This window comes from Pseudopipra pipra, chromosome 3, assembly GCF_036250125.1.
Source record: "Pseudopipra pipra isolate bDixPip1 chromosome 3, bDixPip1.hap1, whole genome shotgun sequence".
Classification (NCBI taxonomy): domain Eukaryota; kingdom Metazoa; phylum Chordata; class Aves; order Passeriformes; family Pipridae; genus Pseudopipra; species Pseudopipra pipra.
In genome coordinates this window covers 17,804,934-17,822,583 of record NC_087551.1, presented here as the reverse complement: position 1 = coordinate 17,822,583, position 17,650 = coordinate 17,804,934, and the positions used below count along the sequence as shown (strand labels likewise).

At 43.1% G+C, this 17,650-nt stretch overlaps 1 long non-coding RNA gene across 2 annotated transcripts; it reads right to left on the bottom strand.

The window, feature by feature from the left end:
- Positions 1-3,497: 3,497 nt before the first annotated feature.
- Positions 3,498-14,986, bottom strand: LOC135411011 (uncharacterized). 2 transcript variants are annotated; one of them, XR_010428964.1, is made up of 4 exons: positions 14,680-14,986; positions 12,835-12,933; positions 10,007-10,414; positions 3,498-8,987 (listed from the first exon to the last, which is right to left on the bottom strand). It is a non-coding gene; the product is annotated as an uncharacterized LOC135411011 (long non-coding RNA). The 2 variants fall into 2 exon arrangements; XR_010428963.1 differs by having other exon boundaries at positions 3,498-10,414.
- Positions 14,987-17,650: the final 2,664 nt, after the last annotated feature.

Sequence of the window (17,650 nt, the reverse complement as noted above, 5' to 3'; positions counted from 1 at the left end):
AAAAGTTGTTATTAAGGACATGTACACTGATTTTTACAATTTTTAACAACCACTTCAAAATTTAGATATAATTTCATAGGGATAATGAAATGCAATTCTCTGCTAGACTTCAAAATCCAACAGTTTTGTATGCCAACATAAAAACAGCCCAAAGAAGAGGTAACCTGATGATTTAATTCTTGTGAAAGGCAGGAAGACCTTCCCCTCCTCCAACTTGGTTCTAAAAAGGAGCTGGTTAGTTTTAAGAAGTTGAAAAATGTGGTTGGAAGACCTGTAACTAAATCAATGTTATGTAATGTAGCCTGATGTAGATATCACTGATATGAAATTCCTGATTAATAAATAACTTTAAGCAAGTGCAAATATTATCCTCTGACTCAAATGTAATGGACAATCTTATTAATGGGAAAACATTTTCCAATTCTTTTCCTTAAATATTAAAGCTTAATGATAAGCTCAACCATTAAACACTAAAAGAAGTAAATATAACTTCTTACCCTATCAAAAGTAACAACCTTGTTCTGCACCCCAGCTCCTCCTGTGAAGGGGGTTTACAATCCTCATTCCTTCTATCCCACTTCTAAAAGCTACACCGTTTAAAGGCAGCCTTCATCTGTTCAGATAACAGACATGATTACTGACATCAAAAAAAGTAAAGACAGAAAGTCTTTAAAAAAACACACCTAAGAGATTACATTTTGAATTTACTGCTCTTTCAAGCTCTACACACACCCCTGCTAATTTTCAGGGTATCAGCTGGCATCAGCCTAATGTTTACAGTACTCCTACACAAGACTTTCAATTCACAGGGCTTCAAATTATGTATCCAAGGAAGATTATTTCATATGATGAACCCTGTGCTGTACAGACATCAGATTGCAACTATAGTTATTTATGAGATGAAATTTATGTTTTCTGCACCATTATTATTTTCCTTTAGAAACTCAGACTCAAAGGGAATGGAAAAAAAAGATTTTGTATCCTATACCAAGCAAGATAATTAACACAAAACTCCCTCGAGGTTAAAAGTTAGCCAAGAAGAAAAGTTACTGCTGAGTCAACCAAGAATGAAATAAGTAAAGAGAAACATGGCTGAGAAACATATTACCCCATGCATCCATTTCTGGTCTCTCTTAATAGCTCTCACTAGAGATGTGGAAAGATATTTCACTGTGGAGAAAATAAGACTGCCAGCTTGCAGCCACTGGAAGATCATACCCCATCATCAGAGGTTGGGTACCCAGTTTTAAGAATACATAAATGAACACTAAACAAGCTTTCCCTCTTCGAAGATCAGAGTTCACACATATTAAGTGGTTCCACTTAGTAGTTCTGAGACCTCAGCACTGCTAGATAACGTTCTCTAAATCAGAGGAAGAAGCCATTTGAATGCAAGAAGAAATGCAGAAGAGAACACTGATAGTCGAGGCTAACAAGACAGCCTACACGGAAAGTTGCTACTGAATTCACCAGAGACTGAGCTGTGCAGGACCTTTTCAGCATCACCACTAAACTCTCCACATTTCCAGCTCTTCACCTCCAGACGGTGGAGGGACCTCCCCCTGTCCAAGCCAAATCAGCGCCACCACTAAAAGCAAGCACACATCAGCCTCAAAGCAAAAATAACAACCCATCAACCCTGGGCCTGGGAAACGAGGGATTTCCCCTTTAAAGAGGCTCTCCAGCGGAAGCACGGCGAGCGGCGGGGACGCGGCAGAAGCTCGCACTCCCCGCGCAGGGCCCGGGCGGCGGCGGCGGGGCGCTGTTGACAGGAAGGGACCCACGTGCCAGGCAAGGCCCAGCCCCCCGGCCCCGCCCCGCCCGCGCTCCCGGCCCGGGCCTGGCGCGGGGCCTCCGCCGCGGGGGAAGGGAGGGGCCGCACCGCCCCTCGGCGGCCTATCCCGGCGCAGGGCCCGGCGCGGCGGCGGCGAACAAAGCGGAGGCGCCCGGCCCCGCCAACCCCGGGGCCCGAACTAGCGGCTCGCGCCGCTCCGCCGCCCGCCGCGAGAGAAGCCCGAGCGCGGCGGCGATCGGCGGGAGCGCTTCCCCGCCACGGGGAAGGCCGCAGAGGGAAAGCCGTGGGGAAGGGTTTGGGAGGCGGGGGTGTTATCCCGGCCCGCGCGTGGCGCCATCCCCGTTACCTGGAGCCCGCCCGCGCGGGGCCGGGCCGGGCCGGGCCGTGCCGGAGGCGGATCCGCGGAGCGGCGGGAGCGGGGCCCGAGCGCGCGCCGCGCTGCGCTGAGGGAACAACCGCCCCACCGAGCGACGGTTACGGCCGCGCGCACGGCCCCGCCCCCTCGCCCGCCCGCCAACCGCGCCCATTGGCCGCGAGGCGCCGTTTGAATCGCGGGGTGGCCGCACGCCATTGGCCGTCCGCACAATGGCGCGGTCCGGCCCCCCCCGCCGCCGTGGGGCGCGCGCACGGCCCCGCCCCGCCGTGAGGGTGGTGTGGGGGGGAGTGGAGCGTCTTCCCCGCCCCTCCCGCCTCCCCTCTCGGCGGCCGGGGGAGGATGGCCGGGAGAGAAGGTCGTTGTCGCTGTCGTTGTCGCTGTCGTTGTCGTGGCGGTGGGGGCAGGCTCTAGCCGCCTGCGCCACACAGGCCCCGCCGCAGGGTGGTAAACAAAACCCCCGTTTTGTTTACGGAGCACTCGCGGTCTCGCCGCCTCCAGAGTCGCCTCCGGCACCGCGAGTGCTCCTGCACTGGCCGAACAGCAGCCTGTGCTCCCTCCAGCCCTGCGCCTCCAGCATTCGACAACGCCAGAATGTAGTAAAAAGGCAGTAAACGTACTTCTCTCTCTCAAAAAGAAAAATAAAAAAGCGGGGAGGAAGCGGAGGCGGCGAGACCGCCAGTGTTCCTACACTGACCGAACAACAGGCTGTGCTACCTCCAGCACTGCACTTCCAGCACTAAACAAAGGCAGAATGTGGTAAAAATGATGTGAAAAGACTCTAAAAATATCCCTAATCTCTCCAAAAGAAGAAAAGGGGGAGGGGGGGGAGCGGAGCCGGCTTTTGAGGTGGCGAGACCGCGAGTGCTCCCACAGTGACCGGAGAACAGGCTGTGCTCCCTGCAGCCCTGCACCTGCGGCACCCAACAAACCCAAAATATGGTAAAAATGCAGTAAAACCAGCCCCTCTCCCTCCGAAAGAGAAATAAAAAAGGACTAAAAAGCAGCAGCATGTGGTTACCCTTGTCCTTTTGAGGCAACCTTCTCAGAAAGGCCATTTGAGTTCCTGGCCAGATTTTGAAATCAGGAAGTCTAAGCAATGTTTGAGCGGGCAGATGAAAAATGGGTTGTGAAAAAATTAACACATTGTCCTTAATAGTGAGGTTTAGTGTTCAAATAAGTCGTTTCCAATGTTGGGATCTTAAAAGTGATGAAGTGCTTTAAGTGTGAAATACAGTCGTGTTTGTGTTTGCACAATCTTTACGGACGTCCCAAATTGTCTGAATTTGGGTACAGGCTGACAAGTGATACTCTGTTCTAATAAATCCTACAATTAATATGCTTAAACATGAAGGTTTTCAGTTGAAATCTCATTTAGAGAATAAAGTTGCTTTCAGAGAAATGGTTTTGGTTTGGAATTGCTTACTGAACCTGGATTAGAAACCTACTGGGCCATTAAGAACTGTTTATTGCAATTCTACCGGTTATAACTGGTATACACTTGAGAGATTATTTCAGAAATATTTATGGGACCACCACAGGACAACTAATAAATGGGACAAATAGGAAATCCAGTCAGGACCATGACCATCAAAATGATATTACCTGTGCACTGCTGCAAGTTAGGTTTCCAGTGTTTGAAATTTGCCTATATCTACATAAAACATCTCAATCTCACAACATAAAACTGAGAAAATAATTCTCTAGGCTTTCATTTTAATGAGAATAACAGAATCATCAGGGTTGGACAAGACCTTCAAGATCATCTAGTCCAACTATCACCCCAGCACCACAATAATCCTCCTAAACTGTATCCCCAAGTACCATATCCAGAGACACTTTCAGAGACAGTGACTCTTCCAGAGGAGAAAAACACCTTTCCTTCTCTGATTCCTGTCTCCAAAATGCTCTTCAGCTGAAGGCAGAGAACGGGGCAGGGGTTTGGGAGGAAGCCATTCAAAAAGCAGTGGGAAGTGAGTGTTAGCTATGACAAGACTCAGGAGAATGGTGGAAAACAACACGATAACCAAAAATGGGATCATTTCACTCTTCTCCAGCAAGGGCCAGGAAAAATTTCATCAGGTGTAAGTTATGGTTCTGAAGTCTCCTCAGGAGAGGAGTAAAAATTGCACTAAAATTTGCTTAAGCTTAAGGGAAAATATAAGTAGCTGGTGAAGTAAAATTTCAATATGAATAATATTGTCTACACTCTGTAAAATCTGAGTATATCCAAGGGGAATCTGGGGTTTTCTATAGGACTGATGTCTCAAGCAGCTCTAAGTGACAGCCAGGGATAGTCCTACAGTTTGTGCTTGCTTGTTGGTGTTACTTAAGTAGTCCCAGGGAGTTCAGTTGTACTGTCTGGCCTTGGCAGAACAGGTTGACTTTACAGAGGAACTCTCTCCAAACAATGAACCCCTCTGGAGGTTCTGAATTTCTGCCTCTGGAGGCACTGAGTTTAGTATTTCAGGATATTAAAATACCTTTAATTTAATAAAATATATTTTTAAAAAATCCCAATGGTATATTAACTCTAGTTAATATCCCAAGACTTACAGTTCAGAATTGGTGACCATTGGAGTACCCTACATTGTTATTAACCAGTTGGTTATTAACAGTTGGTGCCTGTGATATTACGAATTGCTGGCATTATTATGTGTCCTGATATTTAAGCTAACTCATCTGGACACACATAACTGTGTGCTTTCTCAACACCCTATGAAAACAGGTTTCACAGTAGTCCTCAGATAAGTCAAGTCTATGGAATTAAATTCAGGTTATAGCTAGCCTCTTTTTTTAGTTAATGATCTGCAGATACTTCTTGAAACATTAAATTTTACTCTAAATCCTTCTACCTTTATTTTGTATAGTTGCTTAATAATATTTGCATATTCAATATCTATCTTGCATTTTTTGTCCTCCTATTTTTGATTTTACCTGAAAATGTTTGTGGCTGACAAATAAAATCATCTCAGAAGTGTTCTTGTTCCAATAGCATTTAGAGACCAAATAATGAACTAAAATTCCATTGACTAGGCAAAAAAAATTCTTACAGTCATTTTCACACCGTTTCTGTCCATCTCTTATTTCTTCTGATGTAATAAGACGGAGATTTTAATTTTTTTAAATATAAATATTAAAAGATGACAATTCTGATACCAGTACCTATCTTTCATCGAATGTAACTCACTTTAAATTGACGAAATCAATATTCAGGAAATACAACCTTAACACACTGCACAGTGCTGGCCATGAACTCCCCTAAATTTGTTTTGCTCTGGAATACTTACAACATTTCTGGTCAAAGTTAATCTTTTTCTGTCCGGGAGCCAGATCTGACAGCCCATGGCTGTCTGGGGAACTCCCATGTGTCCCTACCACACCTGTGCTTAAGACAAGTATTATTGTTACTTTGTTATTATACCATTTTTAATAGGTTTTGTGAAAGGTTGCAAAAACAAGTCCTAAAAAGCTGCCAACTCAAGAAGGTTGAGAAACATTGTGATAAATGGCTTTAGCAGGGGCTATGGAGGTGGGTGGGGTAATTCAGCTCCTGTTTCCTCTCCTGATTAGCGCTTTGCTTCTGTGGAAGAAAACACCCATCAGACTCATAGCAAGGTGGCATTTTTTACTGGCTGTTAAGCAACCCCTTTATGCATAGATGTGTGTGTATATATAAATGGGTGTGTATGTGTATATACTACATAGACTTTTGTGTATATGTATGCACACCCCATATGCTTTCTCTTTCTCTTTCTCTCTAGTATTATATTTGATCAAAACATCCCAGCCTGTCCAGTGAAAATACATCTACTGTTTGCATGAGAGGAAGAAAATTCTTGTCTGGTAGCTGTCATCATGACACATGGAGCTGAGCAAATTACCTGCTGCAGCCAAGAAGGTGGTGATGAACCTGTGTGTTGTCTGTCACATCAAAAAGTATAACCTGAAAGAGAAGGCAGACTGAGTTCTGCATGCTAACAAAAAATATCTCCTCTCTGCCTCTCAAACTGACACTGAAAAACTAATGACAATCCAAGTTTTAAAGCTGTTGTTAGTGTGCTCAGGCACTTTGGGGATTGTTTTGATTAGGCTATATAACTTTGTTCATATTTTTTCAGTGATAGAATCGTTCTTAATAAAGGAGCGAGAGATTTGGGATTAGCCTCTGAATATTATTGAACTAAATCAATAAAAGTTTTGTTTCTTTGGACCTCAGTAAGGCAGGGATTTCACCCTCGACCACAGAAAAAGTTTCTGATTGTGTATTAATATGTGATACATCGAGTTGGAACTTAAAACCCCCTGTAAAGGAACAGCCTGCCAACAAACAGTACAGCTCTGGGCAAATTAAGTTGAGCACTTGCATTCTGGGAATTTTTGCAAAATGTTTATCTTTAGAAACAGCTTTAAAAAAATACTCAAGGCTATCAACTGTGCTGGGCTCAGCAATAAGAAGAAGGACACAGATACATACAAACTGACTTTAGTTCTCCAAACAGGAGAAGGAGGAAAAACCCCACGTTGAATCTTTGATCTCCACAATAGTGCAACAAGCTTCCTTTCTGTATTGTATGTGAATTTATAAATAAGACTCATTATTTACTAGGGGAAGTTGATGCAATTCTCCGAGCAATGGGTCCTGAGATAAGAGTTTTGGCTACTGTATCTTCTGCTGGGCTGCTTACCTTGCCATTTTTGCAGCACGGCTGTTAAATTACTCCAGCGTTAAGCCCTTGGAACAGTTGATTTTCTGAAGGCTTATGGAAAACACATAAGGATTTCTAGGACAAATACATTTGTATGTGGCAGAGGTATGTGCTTGAAAGAGTTGTAAATGTTAAAACAGAAAGTGGCTTTAATTTAGAGGAAGATAGAAAACTTTACACTTTAAATGTATTACTTTAAATACAAAGAAAAGCCGCTTGCACCTCCTGGGTACCTGCTGATTCTCAAGCAGTTTCCCAGAAGGCTTCCGGCTGTTGAACCTGTATCCTCTAGTCTTCAGGAAGAGGTTACAGAGCAGAGAGTGACTTCAGCTGACACAGCAGCCATCTGGGATCCCCACAGGATGGGAGGGACAGAATATACCTTCTCCTGGTTCCTGCGTGACAGCCTGCCCTGGATGAAGAGAGAAGCTTGGCCTCAATTCCCACATATAGCACAATGTTACATCCCTAAATCATTAAGACACTCTGGTACCTGGGAAAAAAACAGCAACAAAAGCCTTGGCAAATGCAAAACAGATAGAACCCAAAGGCTTTGAAGTGTCAACACAAACAAGTATACGTGTATATGTGTGTGTCCACACATGTGTATATTTAATATACATACAAATATGTATATATATAAAGAGTGAAAAAAATATTAACTCTCCAGCATTAGTTTTGCAACCAATGCATGATTTTTGTCCCTGTGGCTGGCAGATTGCACAACTCCCTGCAGTAGATGAAACTAATATTGAAGTGGCTTTTTAAAATGAGCTGAAGAGGGCCACAGGCTGCTGGTCTGGAGGGAACAAGCATCGGAGCCACCAGTGTGGAGCAAGGCAGGAATGAGCAGTGAGGCTGCTGACTGGGCCAGGCCAGTGGCATGTGAGGCCCTGCATCAAGGCAGAATATTGCACCCACATCCAGTTTTCTAAATGGTATTAAAAATTCACTGCAATATTTTTAATTGAATTTTAAAAGAGGGAAAGCACTGTACTTCTGGGAAAATAATTTGGGTAAATTTGGACAACTATTTGTAACAAATAATTCCAACACTGGGATATATAGAATAAATGATAGATTTCTTATGTGAGTACAGACACCAAAGAAATTATTTTATTTGATGTCGCACTCATTTTCTCTTGTATTTGGGGCTACTGCTATCCTCACACCTCTCATCTTATTCTACAAAAAAAAATGTAATTACTCAAAACATTTAGGCCTAAACCAGAAGTGATAAATGAAGAAATCAGCTTGATGCATCTAGCAAAAGATGAGCTCACGTATTTTGGCTTTAGGAGCTGCTATCACTGTATATCTACTTTCAACTAAATTGACTTCTTCTCTTATTAAACCTGTTCAACTAGTCTTGTTTATTATTTTTTAAAATATAGTAATTTAAATATTAATTAACTCTTTGAACCTCAATGTCTATATTTCTAATAACATTTTAAAATATATACACATACCTAATTTTTCCACTGTGGTTTATGAAGACAGAGGGTTTAAACTGATTCAGATTTCTAAAAACCAAACTAGCATATATGCATCAAGTTGTTTTCAGAAGTATAAATAACAAGTATTAGGGCAGAGCTTCAGTGTATGTGTGATCCTTCCGTAGCATTGTTCATTGCTTAACATTTGAAATTCTTGTTTCAAACAATATCCACATAAAGTTAATTTTGTTAGAAGCAATTTTACTACATGAATCAAAATGCTTCAAGGCAGAATTTGCATACACAAGACTACACCTCCCTCATCTCCACAAATCTCTCTTACCTTCCTTCCCTAGATTTAAAGTCTATCTATGTATACTCTGGCCACGGCTTTAAATGTGGACTATTTATAAGACAGCAAGAAATTTGCCTCCAAATTCTTGGTTAAGCAGTGGGCAGCTGACAGCTGGAACAGAAGAGCTGAAAGACACTGTTAATGTGGGAAGTTTCACTGAGCCAGTACCTGGAGACAGATAAGCAGCAAAGATAGTTACATAGTTCAGAGTCTCGTCTTTGTCTCTCTCCCCAGTTTCTCTCCAGTTCTCCCATTTCCCAGGCATGAGAAGCTCAATCCAAAACATGAGTTATGGGAAGCAGAGGCTAATGGCAGACTTCTTATTTAATTAAAGGAGAAAAGATAATTAGCATGATTTCTAGCCTAAACTATATTAAAAACCAAATTCATAATGAATTCTGGCACTAGGCAGACTGACAGTTTTCAGACACTTCTGTGCTTAATTTTAACTGCAGAACCATCCCTTGTATTATTGCAATAGTCTTCTATTCTTGCCATGGACACCTCTGCAGTTTTTTGAGTTTCAGAAGGCAGTCACAGGCATTCCCAAGCAATAAACAGGTCAGTGTTCTGAAAAAAAGTTACTTGGATATTTAAAAAAAAAAAAAAGTATTTCTGTTGGGACCAATTCCCACACACTGTTTGTTTGTTCAGCACACAAAAGGAAACAGCACTTTGTTCTCCAAGAAAGCCAGCACTGCCACAGACATCGTTACATCAGCTCAAGGTCCCAATAGGGCAGTTGAGATGGCTCACAGATATTTTTTCCAGCCTGTGCAGAGCTGACCAGTCCCGGAGAGCTTTGATGAGGTTTTTGGGGTTTTTAAGGTTTTTAGGGTTGAGACCGCTGTGCACACAACACATCTGGAATTTCCATGAGCAGTAGGTGGCAGGATTCTGGTTTCAGATTCAATGTTGTTAAATACAGTGTTAAATACAAAGAGCAAAGACTTGGGTACCTGACACTGAACTGCATGAAATTGCTTCTCCTTGACAGGCGGGATGGTCTTGCTGCTGGAGCAAGCCCTTATTTTGCTGGCCAGAAATGCACCTCAGTGATAACCTGACCCGAAGCACATTCCCGTGCACAAAAACAAAGACACTTCCTGCTCCTAAATGTTTTGCATTTATGCCAACAGGCAACATGACTCATCCCATTTACTTTTAAAGTTTGCTTTCCCTTCACAATGGCTCTCTGGCTGACCTGGTCTAGGTGGATCTCTCCTGCTACGATGGGCCAGACCCATGGTAGTGCCCAAGCCCATGTGCTGGAACACTCACAGATCTTAGCAGTGCAGGAAACTGTGCTGTACTGGACTTATTTATCCTTTTTCTTACTTTGTTTCTTGAAGATGAAGCTGCTGTAGTGTGGTTCAGAGGTTATTCCTGTAAAGCATCGGCATTACTTGTCTTCCACACCCCCGATGAAGGAACAGGGCACATGGCAGGAGGACCTCACGGTGCAAAGGCAGTTGGGCAATGGCAGCCTAAAAACCACAGCGCAGTCTTTTTCTTACTTCTCTATTCCTTTCCTCTCTGCTATATATAAGAACATTTCTCAGAGCACGTTTCCCCCAGTTACATCCTCTGCCGACATTGCTCAGGCCTTTTGTTGAAGCCGTGGTGGCGCAGGGCAGGCACTGCAAAGTCATTTCCTGCACTAGCGAGTTCAGGCTCTGAGGTGGTGCAGCAACCACTCCATGTTTGCCTGCCACTTCAGCACTGAGGCACCATGAGAGCTTTCACCTGAAAAAGGCAGAAAAAGGTAAAATCCAGATGGAATTGCAGAGCCAATGGCAACCCCCCCCCCCCGTAGGTGCTTTTGCAGGCTGAAGCAGACAGGTTCTAGGCAAGGCTAAACAGAAATCAGGAGATCATCACTGCATCCTCAAGCCTTGCTTCAAAGCGGGAGTTTTAAAGCATTTTCAAATTTGAAGGAGATTTTTTTATTGTGCAAACAAAAGAGCATAAGTCAGCATCGCTTGACATGAAAATATATTTTTCAGTAGTCCCAGTGGCTCACATAGGCGTGGAGCAGGGTGGGGCAGCAAAACACCCAGAGACACCATAACATTCAGGCCACTAAAGCTGGTTTTGAAACAGCTATTGAAACACCCTCCTTTGCAGTTCCACCTTTCCCCTGCAGCCCTCACTTTAAAAAGGTCTGTTCATAAATGCACAGAATCTGTGGAGGCTTCTCCTATCACTTCAAAGGAAAACCTCAGGGAAAGGCCTTTCTCTACATGCTTTCTTACCTACATATTTACATTTCAGTAAAGGAACTGTATAGGTCACCCTAACCGTAGACTTTGCTGGTGCCACTTCTCTACTGTTCCCTTGAAACCAAGTTTTGCTTTCAAGTTCAAAATGAGAGGTTTTTCTCTTCCTGCACACAGCTGCCAACTGCTTCTTGAGCCTTCTGAGGCGCAGCACGTTTCCTTCGCTGGGAGAGGGGAATTTCCTCTTTTCAAAGCACCGAGTCCCTCCCCACACCCCCGTCGATCCCTGGTTACTGTATACAGCCTCTCAGAAGACTGATAAAAATGCAAAATACAAACTTGTTTGGCCCCTTTGTATTTATTCAGTTGCTTTGCTCATTAAGTGTACGTGTCTGAACCTTCCTTTCCTTGCAGGGGCATGGATAAGGAGTTAACATCAGCACTTAACAGCAAAAGGGAGCTCAGTTTCTGCTTTGCTTCCCTTCTGCCTCCCCAGTTGCCCACAAGTCAGCACCAGAGATTTCCAGTGTCTTCCCTTTGCAAAATGAGAGCCCTGCTAGTCTTTAGTGACTTATGCCTGCTTATGTCTTCTTTCTTTTGCCTTTTTTTTACTAGGACAGTAGAGCTGGCACATGTGCCACGCTGTGCTGTTTTGGCTTTGCCATACAGCTTTTCATGAGCATGCAAACAGACAAGGTCAAGGCTCCCAAGGGGCCTGGGAAGAGCTGAGTTATACACTGGAGAGAAGTCATCTGTAACTCAATAGTTAATAAACGATGCTAAGCAAATCAGAGATTACATGCAAGAAACTGTTTAGAAATACATAAGAAATTTGTAAATGCAAAATTTATATCATTATATGCAATATATACAGGCTATATATTGCAAATAATTCACAATATATGACTAATACAGAATTCATAAATGTACAATCATACAATTTATAATTTTCTAATATAAACCCTTCATATATATGCAGTATAAACACTTCTGAAATTTTCTAATAAAAAATGTATTTGGTAAAGCCAGCTAAGAGCTTTCTCTGCAGTTCCTGAAAGTACTTTTCACTCGAGATCTACACAACCCGGTTAAAATCTAGTTTATAGTTTCAGCACATTCAACGTGTAAAAAGTTTGCCTATAAGCAAGCGTTTCCAGAAGCAATGTGTCTGGGCCTTATTGTTTTGCTCATCAGACAGGAAAAGTATTGTATCACAGGCATCCTGAGCAGCTGCTCCAGGGAGGGTGAGTCTGAGATACAGTCTTTCTGCAGTGCTGCCTGTCACAGCAATTTCTGCTAAGCTGCTGCAAATTACCCAGTTCAAGAACACATCACAGTGCAAATGTAAAACAAAGCACAAAAACAAAGAAAAAAAAAGAAGGAAAGAAGGAAAATGAAGCAAAAAAGAAAGAAAGAAGAATGAAAATAATAAAGAAAAAGAAGAAAGAAAAATAAAGAAAAAAGAATAAATAAACAAAAAGAAAGGGAAAGAAGAAAGAAAACGGAAAAAAATAGCACTTCAAGCTTCCAACTTTAAAGCAGTTTTCCTTATTACTTCTTTGCATGTTTCTTCCCACATCTCTTTATCCCATTCCAAAGTAGCCAAACTTGCCTAACATCCACAGTAGCAGAGGAGCAGAGCTGAGCTTTGATGTTGTGCTGTGGATCTGCACAGCTTCATGTGAGGAGAAAAACAAGCCCTCAGCCACTCCTGCTCCCTAAATTTCATGCTCAGGGTGTGAGTGCTGCACTGCACAGCACAGCAGGAGACACCAGAAGGGAAGAAGCAACGCTGTGCCCTTCCCAGAGCAGCATTTCTGCAGCGACACCACAAGCATACATAAAGTATCAAGGGGCTTGGATGTGGGACCATCCATTTGGGGCCTGGAAGCCCCACAGGTTAGATCATTTTTGTTGATGCAGGCTGTTACCTCTCAGTAGAAACACCTTTTAGAGTTGTTCTTGAAGATACCACTGAGAGCAAGGTCATGGTGAGCTGCCTCTGGGCTTCATCTTGTGGTCTCAGGGATTGGTTTCCTGCAGGATCTTACAGATGGAGGAAAATGGGGCAAGGCAGAGAGAAGAAACTACAGTGAATTAGACATGTTTTGCACAACACACAGCTAGTTTATTCACAGCTGTCTACCTTGCAGTCTAGTCTATGCAGTCTAATCTAGAGTGTATTTGCTCTCTGGTATATATGATACAGAACAAAATAATTTTAAAATATTAGGGGTAAAATTAACAAATACACAGATCATTAAAGAAGAATCTGGTTTCAGTAATGAGAATAAGACCTCCACCTAAACTGATGGAAGTTGGAATCCTTCCTATCATGCTGGCAAGGAACATGGAGGCATTAACAGTATCTGATAGGATATTAAGGCTGTGGGCTATCCCATGCCTCCCTGGTATTACTACAATTTCATGTTCCTTTAGAGCACATATTTCAACTGCTGTAGCTTGTGTGTGATTGTTACTGAGCTGATACCAACAGGCCCCTCACCTGTCTACTTTATGTGCCTACACTGGAGTCCTGCCGTGGGGGACTGGCTCCATGTGGACATCAGCTACTGCAGGCTGGCGACTTATTTTAGGGATGAATACCCCACACAAAGTTCACAGTGTGAAAAAGAAAGGCATACAGAAGTTATTATCCTGGTTTCTTCCCTTTCCCTCATTCAAAGTTGCACCTGTCTGCTGTCCTCTTACATCCTTCTCCACATAAATCATCTGGCAGGCGATGGATGGTGCCGTCCCATCAGCGTGAGCACATCACTGTGCTCCTTCCCAAAAGGAGGTCAGCTGAGCAATGGCAGCTGAGTCCCATCCATGTTTTCCAGCCCAACCAAACCTGAGGACTCTGAAGGATCAGGTCATTACAGGGCTTTCACTAGACCAAAGGGAGTAGTTTGCAAGCCCAAACCGATGGCTCTGAACTGGAGACTCACTGGGATTAGGGGAGGATTGTGGGACCCAGCTGGGCAGGCATCTTCCTGCTGCCACAGCCAGCTCTTCCTCTCCTGTGCTTTCTAAGGCCCCTTTGAAAAGCTTTCAGGGAGGCAGAAGACAGAAGAACAACTCTTACACCACAGTTTACTTGTCCTGATATCTTGACAACCCCAGGAATTGTTCTGACTTAAAAAAAAAAATAGGCTTTGTTTCACTAGCTTGATAAATTATTTTTTTCAGGAAACAAAGTTTCCTCTATATTTTATCTGTTGAAATTGTAGCAGCAAATTCCATCTGCAACAGCTTCAGTGGCTGTTCCAACTCTCCATTCAAAGAGCTCTCATTTCTAAAGCTTGCAGAGAGATGTTTACCACTGGATAAAACCACACAATTCTGTAGAACCAGAATTAGATGACTGCATGACATGATTTCTGAACCTGAGTCTACTGTCCTCTCAATATATGTGTTTCTTTTATCTCATCTTTGAGGAGGCCATTTGAAAGCCATCTCAAGTGGGGACAGGGGAATGATACTTGGAAAACCTATTTTTCCACACTCTACCTGAAAATTAGGATTTATTTGTTGTGTACATCTAACAGGTTGATTACAGTGCCAATATGAGTTGAGAAAGGCTGCCCTGTGCCAGTGTAACTAACATATTGTTAACTAAAGGATATTTCACAGAACCACAGAATATTCTGAGTTGGAACGGACCTGCAAGTGAACAGCCCACGTGGGGATCAAACTTGGTGTTATCAGCACTGTGCTCTAACCAGCTGAGCTAATCTCAGGGTACTTCTCAGTATTAAAACAGCCACACAGTTTGTACTTTTAAAATACCTGTCTGGCGATGAGGGATGCACTCCAAGTGGTTTTGTATCCGACTCCAATGCTCTGCAGTAGCCTTCAGGTCTCACAAAGCAGCAGGTTGGCAGAGGGGTGTGCAAGTGAGCCCTCTTCATTCTTGGGTTCCCTCCTCTCGTTAAAAAAACAGCTGAAGCAGCATTTCACATGTGTGTGCATGCAGCCAACTTGTAAAGATCAAGGCTGTGGGCAGGGTTTTGCATCATTAGCAGCCCTCTCTGTCACAGTACCACACAGTACTGAGAGAGTTCAAGGTAAATTATGCTTTTCTCAGCAAAGATCCTAGGCAACCTCACATACAAAACCAGAAAGGACAACACATTCAGAGCACAACAGACCATTTACCAGTCCCTTTCTTGCACATTAGAGCATGAACTGTGAACCTGTGGTTTCTGGCTTGAGGTGCTGCAATTAGACCAAGGGAGAGCAAAGCAATCAGTGTTGCTCTAACATCTCACACTAGGTAATAATACACCTAGTGTATTAAACACATCACAATTACCATGCTAATTATCTGTGAGAAAAACAGCCTGTGAGGTGCCCAGCCCTGTCTTTTCCTGGGAAGCAGGGAAAGTACTTTCCTGACTCAAGGTGTCTCACAGTATTAAACTTTTTTTCCTGTTTTCAATAGAAGTGCAAACCACTGCTTTGCAGAGGTAGGACTGAGCAAAAGGCTTACATTTCTTCATTCTTCTCTGTGTTTTCCTTAGAGTCACTGGCGGATCACTGAGGGCTCATTGCCTGAGAATGGCAGCGCGATGATACAAAGGTGTTTTACCGGGCTCTGCCAAGGCATAGCCCAGAGTACACTCCCTACATTGATCTCCCCATGCATCCCTGGAGTCAATCCAAAAGCCAGAAGCCCGTGAGAGTATATGTGTGTGTCTGTGTTTGTGTATGTATGTGTGCTTTTGGGAGGCAGGCATTGTGCTGTCTTCCCCTACACACAGCTGTGACCTTGTCCTTGCCTACTTTAGATGTTGCTCTTGGGCTTATGCCCCATTTATCCAAGTAAAACTGAGTCATTTACTGGATGTTGATCTTAAACAGGCAGTGCAAAAGAAATCCTAAGGCTGAGGCACTTCTCATCCCTACTTTTTCTCCCTTCCCACCCTTGTTTGTGGGAAATAACTTTGAGTGTAAAATCTTGGTCTGACACTTCTTTCATGGTCTTTTCCGTACTTGTTGCTGCTTAGAGATCTCCAAGAACAAAGCCTGCATTTGCTGTGCCATTGCACTGGTGTGTTATTTACCATATTACACTTCTGCAATATGATTTTAATAAATTGAAATGCAAAAATATTTCTCTACAATTTTACAAGACTAATTTCAAGCTGCAGTAATAAAAGGTCTCAGTTTTTATCTGTAATTTCAGCATCATGAACTTCACTATTTGCACATAGGCTAATTCACATATGAAGATGCTGAGCAGCACAGAAAAGATTGATCTTGTGCTTACTGGATTCACTGTCAGCTTCCAGATAGCGCAGAAATCTGGGAAGGCTGCTTTGGCTGGTAAATTGGAGGAACTAATTGGATGTGTTCTTTCATCAGTAAACAGTATCCAATTCTGAGCAGAGTGTTTTGAACGAGCAGATGAATTTTGATCTGGAGAGGGTCCATAAAAGCACCAACCTTGGGAACCCTGAGGGAGGGGATCTCAGCAGAAGCTGTGGGTGATGCACAAATCAAAAGGTACAGCATAAACTCACAAGAATACCCTCCTTTTGAAAGCCCAAGAGACTCCAAGGGCCCTAATGGAGTAAGTCGTTGTGAACTCAGTGCAAAAACCCCTGCCACCATTAATGCCCCCACAAAGTGATCCCGAGACTGCTCTGACCTACATTGCTCTTACCAGCCAAGCTCCAACTTCAATCACGTTCCGCAGAAGTGAACACTCAGCCCTCGCCTCTTGCAGCAACAACAGCATCATTAGTGGGTCTGGCAGCCCACAGAGAAATAATTGCGGGCATTATGAAGCAGCAACAATGATGGCAGGTTCAGAGGGCAGTCCCATAATCAAGTGAACGTTTAGATAAGAACAATAACAGCATACGGGAACTCAGAGGGAGATAACAAGTGGGTTATTGAAATATACTTCAAGGAGTAGAAAGATCAGCTCGGATAGCAGGGAATCAAACTGGCATTTCTTTTAATTCAAGTTCAATCTCAGCCATAATCTATACATTCAGGGTTAGATCCAATTCAGACTACCAACAGACACTCCCACACACATGCACACCACGCTGCTTCACGTATGGAATGGAGTTAGATCCCTTCAGACCTCAGCTTCACTAGAAATATGTTAAAATGTGAATTTATATGAAGTTCCAGAAATGTTCAGAAGTAAATTTTTCTCTAGACCACTTCTGTGTTGCTAGGCAAGAATGTAAGAACCGTTCTGACCAAACCTTAGACCCAAGGGGTGGAAAGATGATTTAAATTTTGATTATTGAAATGTATATTTTATAAGAGATTGTTAAAGTGTTGACATTCCTCACAAAACGAAAAGTTTTAACATACTGGAAGTCACATATAAAAAACTAGAAGCATCCATTTGATATTACACCTGTGGCCTCATCAGTTGTGGCTGGTAACAAGTAGTGCATGTTTTGATTTTGGAGTGAGATACAGCATTTTATGCTGAATCCTAAAGCCTGTCAGGTTGTATCACATTTACAGTGGGATAATTCTAGACAAACATGCAGCAAACTGACACCAGCTCTAGAAGTACCTGCCTTAGAAAAAAGGAACACAAGACAGTCCCTGTGAATCTTTTGTGTGCGGGTACACCATGGTCTTCTGTAGATACGTCATCATTTACAGATTGCTGTCCTCCCCTCCCCCAAAATACACAGGGCGAAATTCAATGTCATGTATTTAAATTCCTAGAATTCCGACAACCAGGGCAGGACCTTCCCAGCAACTGGGCTTTTTTCCACCTCCT